General features: G+C 36.9%; 1 long non-coding RNA gene across 1 annotated transcript; it reads right to left on the reverse strand.

Moving 5' to 3' along the window:
• Positions 1 to 4,754: 4,754 nt before the first annotated feature.
• Positions 4,755 to 6,311, reverse strand: LOC129267254 (uncharacterized). The gene is made up of 3 exons (XR_010294279.1): positions 6,033 to 6,311; positions 5,568 to 5,588; positions 4,755 to 5,021 (listed from the first exon to the last, which is right to left on the reverse strand). It is a non-coding gene; the product is annotated as an uncharacterized LOC129267254 (long non-coding RNA).
• Between the last annotated feature and the right edge of the window lie 4,378 nt (positions 6,312 to 10,689).

Below are 10,689 nucleotides of genomic sequence, written 5' to 3' on the forward strand. Positions count from 1 at the left end.
TGATTCATGAAAAATGCATCGAATTCTTTAACGAAAATACCATAGGTTCCATCGATAGAATATATGCCAAGTAAATTTCAAATCGTTGTATATAAGATTAAACTAATAATTATAATAATGATATAGGGTATTTATATTGCGCACATATCCACCTTGTTAGGTGCTCAAGGCGCTCATATATTACCCGGCTAAGCTAGGCGTTCATAGCGCACACAGCTTTTTAAGGAATTAATTCCTACCGGTATACCCATTTACCTCACCTGGGTTGAGTGCAGCACACTGTGGATCAGTTTCTCGCTGAAGGAAATTACGCCATGGCTGGGATTCAAACCCACAACCCTCTGTTTCAAAGTCCGAAGACTAATCCACTGGGCCACAACGCTCCACTATTTCATTTATCCATTCCCGGATTACATTAACAAAATATTTTGAGACACACGCTTTACATGACAAAGTAAATATATTACGCCTAATATAATATATGCTTTAATTATAGATCATGAGAAATGTTTGCATATTGGAAGTAAAGCGGATGGGCTTCCAGAAATATGGAAATGGTTGTAAGAGACAAAATATCACAATTTTAAGTTTGGGTGAGAAAACTGATTATCACAGCTAAGTGAGGCGCTCCAATTTGAATTAAAAATTTGCATCAGTCATACATCAAAACTTTTTCAAGGATCTCGTACTAAGCTTTTCTATCATATTGCACGTATTCGGCAGCTAATAAAAAAGTATAACTCTGACAGCCAACGACACCCTTGAAAGCAATCATTTTTTAGCATGCTTGATACCATACCCCTAATATTTTCCAATATCGTTACGACTAATTTCTTGCAATTGGCTCATTCCCAAAAGAAGCGGAGATCATGGAGATAGAAAACCAAACAGAAAGCTGATGGATCTGCAATTGAAGGTACAGTATTTTGCCTGCAATTGACTTCACCTTTATTTCGCGTGCAAGAGTGTGGGTGAAAAGACATAAGATTTCTCCTACCCCTTTTTTTCTTCATCTTCAAACACATCGTAAAAGCAATCAAAGCTGCAAGGACAGCGACACAGGCACTGATGGGGGCGGTTAAATGTTGGCCAACAAATGCAGGAGTATTAACTGCATCATCTGGAGATTTAGAATGAAAGTTTGAATCGTAAATTAATTATTAGTCGTTACATGACATGTAAGCATAACCAAAGTTTAGTTCTGTTTAGAAGCAATTTGTCATTGATCAATACATTTTCTCTGTGACATAGTTTACCAGGATCCGGTCTAAAAAATAGTAGCAATTGATACAATCATAGGTCCATGATACAATCAACCACAATAATGGAAAGCCAGCAATGTCAGCATCTAAAATGCATGTTTCTTCGAAATATTTTAGAGATATGATGTAATATATTCCTACATTCGTTTTCTTGAGAATTCAGTGTGCTTATTTTTGTTTACAAAAGGAGATACACCGTAACTCTTTGCAAGGCGGGGCTCAGATGTGTGCTAAAGTAGACACCCACGGGTTTAAGCAGGAAAGTTTTAATTTCTCATACTACGAATCCACGGGCGGATCCTGTTTTTTTTTTTTTAATGGGGTTGCATTTTGTTCCAGGAAAAAAATTAACAAGCAAAAAAAAAATGTATGCATTTATTTTTTTTACTAAAATTTTGTAATTCATTCATTTATTGGTTACAGTTTTGTTCTTATAATCCCGGTAACTATTTAATAACCAAATTAATTATCAGAAAACTAGAAACATCTGTATGAAGCGCCTTATAAATGTTATAATCAGTATAATTGTTGTTATAAAAAATCTCCTGAAAAATCAGAGCGGGGGGGGGGGGGGGGGTCATAGGCCGGATGTGCCACGTAGGCCTACTGTCTGAATCGATGATATGAAAATACTACTTTGCTCTTTGTTAACTATACCAAATGTATGAGATTATTCTGTTTATAACAGGCCGGATGTACCACGTAGGCGTTGTGGCGTGCGCCTGTAATCCAAGCTGTGGGGAAGTTACAAATTGATGCAGAGGTTCGAGCCCTGGTCACGTCTTTCGGATGGTGACGTTAAAGGTCGGTCCCAGACGTAAATAATCATATCTGATTGATACACGTCTGACAAAACTCAAACACACACACACACACACACGTAGGCCTATTGTCCGAATCGATGATATAAAAAATACTACTTTGCTCTTTGTTAACTATACCAAATGTATGAGATTATTCTGTTTATAACGGAATGTCCATATCGAAGTACTTGTCAGTTTGGATATTACAATAGATCACAAGCAGTAACATTCTTCTGGAGAAAATGAAATTGAAGATCAACCAAATTCTGGATCATCCGATGTTCGTATTTAGACCTTCTTTTAGAGTTTAAAAAAAAAATCATCTGTACAACATCTTTATAGTTACGTACAATTAAATTTACGTTCGCCTGTTAAGGTATTGAACCGCTTCCACTTAATACTGATTCGAAACCGCCCTATTTAGATAAAAAATAAGCTTGTAATGAATTTTCTATTGGGAAAACTAAATTAAAGATATAATTCAATTTCTGCAATTCAACAACATACGATACTTCATAACACCTTTGGGCGTTTCATGAAAGGACTTTTCGGACGTTTTATTCGACAAAGTCCCATTTTATCCGACAGATACCATATCAAAAGTGCTTTTCTGCCAATCAGAATCAAGGAAAGTTGTCAGATCTGACAACTTTTTGGACAAAAATGTTGATGAAACGGTCCCCAGATGATGAAATCATTGATGTTAATTACTTTGGACAAATCAACTGGTTAGAAACACAGTGTGTTATTAAAAAAGTAACAGTGTACCCCAGAATACCAGAAATGCATTGACGTCTACTTACTCTCCTGGTCGGAGGTGGATATTTGAATGATCTCGCTGTCTTTGCTGACCCCGAGAGCATTCTGACTCTTCACGGTGACTAGGTATGTCGTAGACGGCCGAAGCCCTGCGATCGTGAGATGTGTCTGTGTTACTTCGGAGATGGTCGTACATTCTACGGTATCATTGACTAGACAAAATGTCACTGTGAACGTTTTAAACATTTCTCCCGACGCCGCGTTGCTCTCCCATGATATTGAGAAAGAGGTAGCTGTTATTGAGGATTCCACAACTGAAGCGTTATAGGGGGCTGCAAGTTGGTCATTATCTGTTGAAAAGGGAAGACAAGTCGGATTGAGCAATCATCCACCTACCTTTTAATGTTTTTTCCCTAATACCTTGATTGTTTGAGAAATTTTGATTTTAAAGTGCGTTTCTCTATTCATTTTTTTATTAACATTATTATTATCATTATTATATCTATTATTACTGGTGAAAGGGACATTTTCAGTAAAAAACAATTTTTTCTATGGGGGGGGGGGGGGAGGGAGGGCACTAACTCTTGGTGTCTGAGAAATAGATTTTAATATCTTTGTGATACAAACACGTTTTTTAATATATGTAATCTAAATATCACTTTATATGAGTAATTTGAGGTGTTATTAAAGCGGCAGTTGTAGAAATTCACACTAATTTCATGATTTCGTTCTCAGGTAGGATAGCAACTGTAATTTATCATTTTATAGATAATTTTCATATAAGAAAAGGGGCAAACGAGGTAGCCACTTCAGTTCCGAAAACTGCTCTCCCAGCGGTCCCTGCTAATGTTGTTACCCGGCTAAGCTAGCCTACCGATTCAGGTGCACACAGCTTTTTGAGTAATTATTTCCTGTCGATACCCAGTTATCTCACCTGGGTTAAGTACAGCACAGTGTGGATAAATTTCTTGCTGAAGGAAAACACGCCACGGCCAGGATTCGAACCCACGACCCTCTGTTCGGGCGAGAGTCAGAACCACTAGACCACGTCGCGCCCATATTGATATTAGTACTCTTTTAACTTTGATTTTGTTTCCCACCAAAGTTAAAATGCATCACATCCTATAAAGAAGAGACACCCCTAGCAAGAGCAATCCTTGACAAAATCCATGCCTTTTAGATGACACACATGAAATGGTTTAATATTGGCTTTTTAAATGACAAGTCCATCCCAACAAAAAAATTAATTTTCAATAAAAAAAAATCTCAAAACAGTTTTGCACATTCTGGTTGGTCTGCAAATGAGGTAACCGATGACGTCACCAAATCACTATTTATTTTGAACTGTATTATATGAAATACAGTTACAGTTACCATTGTTTAACATGTTATGGTTCAATAGATGATCCTTATTGTCACATCGCTAAGAAACTAAATATTTTATAATTCAGATAATAAGAAACACAATAAATAGTAAGTGTAGGATATCACTGATCATGACACTCATTTGCATATCACTGAGTTATGCATATATATTGTAAATGATAAACGAAACTTTAAAATGTCATACACTCTAAAAACACACGAAGAGGTCAATTAGCTCTTAAAGAGCGTGTATAGTGACTGCTCTTCGGGGAGCTGATTTTTTTCGTTCGAATTTGAACTAGACAAATTAGCACTCCGAAGTGCAGTTACTATACAAGCTCTTTAAGATAAAAAAAAAAATAGCACTTCGTTTTTTTATAGTGTAATTTTTTTAATTTTTTTTGCATCCGATTTTACTGATTTTTTTTGTTGTCTTGTTCTTGTTTATTTTTTTTTCTTATTTAAGTCAACATCTTTCTGGGATGGACCTGACCTTTAAGAAACAAAGTTTTACAGTCAACATCATTACACAAAAAGTTTAAAAAGAAACGAGACAAATAATTACCTTCATTGTAATGAATATCAGATGGCAAGCTGAAGAGGCCATGATGAACACTTCGCACTTTGATATTACCCACTGACCAGCCAGTAGGGATTGGGACAGCTCCCCCAACACCAACACAGTCGATTCTCAACCTTGGGTCGATTTCGTCTGTAGTGGTGGTGGCATTTACCAGTTGAAAGCAGAGACCAAATGGCAGTGGGCCATTCCAGGTATCAGGCCGAGTTATATCCACTCGGTTCTCTATGGTGTCATATACAGCCTTTATACCTGATTCCGTGGATCGCATATTGACGTAATGCATGTAATATATGAATTGAAAAACATAAATAAAATAAATAAATTGATAAATATTAAAGTAGTCAACCCAATTCATTTAAAAAAAGTGTATAACTCTACAAGTATTATATTACAAATATTCCAATATTCAAAGTAGGAATATTCATTTCGAAAAGTGTATAACTTGTTGAAGTATGTTTATCTTCACAAAAAGTATCTCAAAGTAAAAGAAGATTTTAAGACCGGTACGTATCATGTTTATGCTTTACATGATGACATTACGAACCGACCCTTAACATGCTCAACCTAAATTGAATTAAAATTAAAATTTGACAAAAAAGGTCTTCAATCATATTAAATAAAGGATTTCGTACCAGAAAAAAAGGTCTTCAAGCTTGTCAGGGGGGGGGGGGGGGAGATACGTCATTTGCATGAGTTGTGACTCGTTGGGGGGGGGGGGGGCAGACTGGCCCGCTGCCCCCCCCCCCCCCGTAGGTACAAAAAAACCCCATTTAAATCTGATCTTTCCTTACTCACCTAGTTCCGACGGAGCCAATGCTGAAAGATAAAAATACACAATAAATACATTTATTTTTTCACTCCTAATTTGATATTACATTTCAGCATTTTTAATGTAAAGAATGTTTAAATTTCTACTAACCCAGACATGCCAGAAAAGATAACCATGTATAATGTATAATGTCTGTGCATTAGCGTTACAAATGACACACGATTGTAAACAGGAGTATTCATGCTTTCCAATGATACAATTTTTACATAATGATAAGGGCACAATAAAACATTTATTAACGCTCAAATTTGAGTTGCGGTACTTTTTGATGGGTTAGTAATGACGATATGGTCATGACATATGTTTTCCGCAAATTGGAGATTTGAAAGGTGTCAAGTTCTTTTTTTATGTACATGGTATGTATGAAATAACTCCCTAGGTTGGGATTACTTTTATTTAGATAGGTATCTATTATATTCGGGAATCCTTACGTTTTGTTACTATTTTAGTAGGGTCGCTGATTTTGCCAGTACCAAATGCATTCCTGCTCATTATAGTTACTCTGTAGACTGTCGATGGCCAAAGATGGGCGATTGCCAGTCTCGGCTGCGTGACATTGGATATCTTAGTGCAATTGAGGACAGTGCAACACTTCACGGTAAATGTTTCTGGATACTCATTTGAAGATGTACTTTGCCAAATGATTGTGAAGGAAGATGTGGTGACAGAATGCTTCAGAACGGCAACGTTGGTTGGTTTATCAGGTAAATCTGCGAACATGGAATGAAAGGATACCATGTGATCGTGTCATTTTATTCATTAGTCTATATGGAAATTAATCATTTAACAAAATCCAGTATTGTCTTATTTTGTATCCAAGGGGTGATAGATTCCCTGATTTTATAGTCGGCTATTTTGATTTGGTTACCACTAACTTCGACCGTTCAGGGAAATTATGTGTGCGAGTTAACCGGGGATATAAAGTGGATGTAAATGGTACGCCAGGGGTGTAACTTTCTACATGTATGCATATTTTAAGAAAAACTAACTGTATTATTAAAAACCGACCATTAGTTTATCTTCTCGAAATTAGCAATGTTGTTCTCCCCTCCAATTTTGTCCCCACATCACCCCTTTGAGAAAAAGAGAGACGGGCTATCATATCGTGTAATGAGCGCTGACATTCGATGATCAATACGTGCGAAAATTCCTTTCTGATGTGGCCACAGAGAGAATCACCAGTGAAGCGTTTTATCAACATGTTTGTCCGACGCGATATCAGATCTTGACAACTTTTCTTGATTCCCTATGAAATGGTCCCTTCATGAAAGGTTCCCCTGCATATCTCTTTAGTAAAACTTCTATATGCCTTTTTGCAAGAACGTTGAATAATACATTTTGATCACAAGCCGATCCAATAAAGATAAAAAGCTTTGACACTTACCTCCAACTCTCAAGGTAATATAGACTTGAAGATTATTTGCCAGCCCCGGGTGCTCGGCTAAACATGAAAAAATTTTACTGTCGTCGTCGAGGGTGGGAATCAAATCGACCTGCCTTGATGATGTCATCAATGACGTATTACTAGTTGCTTGCAAGTTTCTCTGATTATAAATAATCGATTTAGTGACGTCACTTACGAACCACGTGATAGTTGCATGTGGATGAGATGGGGAGGGCACAGAGCAGTTCAGACTTCGACGTTGGTTATTGGTAATATACAGAATTAGGCCCGAGTTAATGGAGGTACAAACACCGCTGATGTCCTCTATAATTAGTTTGGTTGGTGGAACTATTTTTTTAAATGAGAACAGCCATGAAAAGAAATTAGTACTAGCGAAATATAGTATCACTGCTATGACGTATATCGAAGCTCACCGAATGGGTGATTAGTAATGTTAATGGTTTTGGCAGGTCATTACCTGTAAGTAACAAACTGGCATGCTTATGCTTGGGGTGAATATATTGCCTTCTTTAAAGATTTAAGTTTTAAAATCTAATTCCATTTTTTTTTTCAAACGAAACAAAACTTCAAACAAAACAAAAGTACATAAGATTAAGTAACACCAACTATTACTAAAGTACTTCAAACATGAGTCTATCCCAACTATGGCGTAATTTCCTTCAGCAAGAAATTGATCCACAATATGCTGCACTCAACTCAGGTGAGGTAAATGGGTACCTGGCAGGAACTTATTCCTTGAAACGTAGCCCGCGTAACAGCTGCACTGCTAAAGCAAGGGTAATTATGCTGCATATACTGTAGAGCGCTTAGAGACTTCTGACAATGTAAGTATTAAGTGCTATATAAGCAGGTATAACTATAAGGCGAATGATAATGATGTAAAGTTTTGGAGTAAGTCCCCTTGGCTCTAGTACAAGTATGAGGCTCTACACGAAACAGTCTACACGGATTAAGGTCATATATTCAATAAAAGCATCGTGAAGATGATTTAACTTATATGTTAGACAATTTACCCAAATTATACAGTGCGTCCCACAAAAAAGTAAACCCGTTTTCAGAGATGATTTCACAATTATTACACATGTTTTTAACATGAATTTAATACTCATGGTAAGAGTAAAATGTCATCTTTAATTTGAGACCAGCAGTATAAAAAATTAGTCATGCATGGCAGATTGAAAAAAAAAAATATTGAGGCCTATCATGCAGAAACAATTTGTGTTAATCTGAATCCGTTATCATTTCAAGGATCAGTGAGAAAAAAGTTAACAAAGGGTACAAGAAATGCTAATGAGCCAATCGAATAAGCAAGGTTGTGGTATCAGGACCAATCTTGTCCAATTTTTCTGCCCAACCTGATTTTGAGAATAGAATTTCAAACCCATCTTGCTCATTAATGAGTCAAGTGTTTGTCACATATAATGTATCAAAATGTAGCGGAATACTTGAATTTTAGGATGATGTAAGTGAAATGCCATAATCAATTGCCTTTAAAGAAAAAGGATGTTGGAATCACGCCTTCCTTTTTTTTTCTGGGACGCACATGAATATACGTTGATATGAAAAAAAACAATCAACTTTACAACCTAAAATGATTTGCAGTAATCAGACGACATGGCAAATCACACACAAACGCACTCCTATTTATTCGTACGTGTACACTATCTCGACCCCCCCCCATATATACACACATGTGTGCTTACCCTTTTTCTTCTCAACAGAGTCAACATACACACGCACCATACCCCACACAACATCTCAACCAGACACTTACACTCACACTTCTCAGTCAAGGACTTGGTCATTTGCTTGCAATTTACCCGCATTCATTTGCCCTGCATAAGAACTAGTTTGCTATATGAATCTTACAAACTGCTTTGAAAGGTCAATTTCTAAGAGAACACGTACATAGCATTTCACATTATCATTATTTTTTTTGATATAAACTTTTATCATATAAAACATGCGAAACCGAGAGACATTAACTTGTATTCATCTTCTTAATTGGGCAATACATAATAACAATAGGTCTGTAACGAGCACAATTTCATATTATCAACCATGGAGTGTCTTGCAGCTAGTCCAATGTTGACCCGTTCAGAATGTATTCTCATGATTATTTTAAAATAAAATTTACACTAGATGGGTCAATATCACCATCCAACATAACTATGCTTATCATAGGGGAGCACTCATCAACAATTACAAATTTCTTTCATATTTTTTATGATTTTGGCAGCTTTTTCCAATTTACTTTTTACATAAACACACATAATACACACACGCATCCTTTTACATAGACATACGCGAACACACATGCATAACACCCACAAAATTCAGTAATTCAAGCATGGTCATTCGAAGAAAAGAACATAATTATTGTCATGCTTTGTCCTAATCTTTCTTTCAGCTTGAGCTTTCAAATATTACATTTTGTGGAGATGTGGATGATACTGACCATCAAACTGGATATGTGCACGATTGCAAGTGATGCTTTAGTCTTGGAGTAGCTCTATGCTTTAATGGATTGAGTATGAAAACAACTTCATACTTTATATAGGGAATTATTCATCCGAGGTTGGACTGGCGTTACTATTTTTCCCCGAGGGAGGAAGCCCCTAGGGGGAAATAGTTATTTTGCCAGTACAATCGAGGATTATAATTCCCTCTATACTTTCGAAATTAAAATACCTGGTATATTAGTTGTATATCCTACTTTAATAAGTTAGAGCAATAGATCTAGATAATCTAATTATTGTACTCGTAGTTCATCCATTTTTAATCTAAACCAAATAAGATAACCCGCTGCGCTTACTGACATACTTCTCCAGGGAGCTGTTTCATAAAGCTGTTCGTAAGTTAAGAGCGACTTGAACGACTGGAGATCCTTTCTTACGCGCTTAACCATCGCCTATGGTGTATACCATTTACCAAAAGAAAGGATCACCAGTCGTTCTTATCTTACGAACAGCTTTATGAAACACCCACCTGAAGCGCGCGGAACGCGTATTAGTGCCTACGCCGTCATATGTGACGTCAATGATGGAATAATAAAGCAATATCAACTGGCCTCTGGGCGATACGACATATATCGCCCGAGTTGTAGACGAGGGTGGTATCAATTTAGTGAGGGCGATGTTTGTCCTTTTCGCCTCCAGGCCAGTCAATATTGGTATTATTAACCAACTCAGACATCTAGAGCAAAAAATCGTTAAAATTCAGATATTTTAGAGTTTAAGAATTGGAATCTATTTTTGTCATGTTGAGCAGACAGGGCCTCTTGGGCCATGTTGACGTAATTGAAATGACGCGTCCCTGACCTGGGGTTGCAGTATCCAGTGTTGTCTCAACTTGATTGTGACGAATCGCACTCGCGATTCAAGGACGCGTACAAAAACGCGTAGATTACGCAGATGTTAACTCTCTGCCTTATTGCCCGATACATTTCTACGCATTTTCTCCTAGACTTTCCTGAGCGGGCACCAAATTTGTCCGTGGTTAAACAAGTGGAAACTTATTGACCAACCACTTGGTCACAGACTTATGCAGGCATCACTGTATTAAAGTTGGCCCTGCTCAGATGTCTGATACGGTTAATAATACACTTTTCCATCATTGACGTCACGGAATAGTAAATTTCGTCTAGTGGACGTTTCATTCCAACATCATCGAAAAATAGTGAT

Source organism: Lytechinus pictus, chromosome 8 (genome assembly GCF_037042905.1).
Source record: "Lytechinus pictus isolate F3 Inbred chromosome 8, Lp3.0, whole genome shotgun sequence".
NCBI classification, from domain to species: domain Eukaryota; kingdom Metazoa; phylum Echinodermata; class Echinoidea; order Temnopleuroida; family Toxopneustidae; genus Lytechinus; species Lytechinus pictus.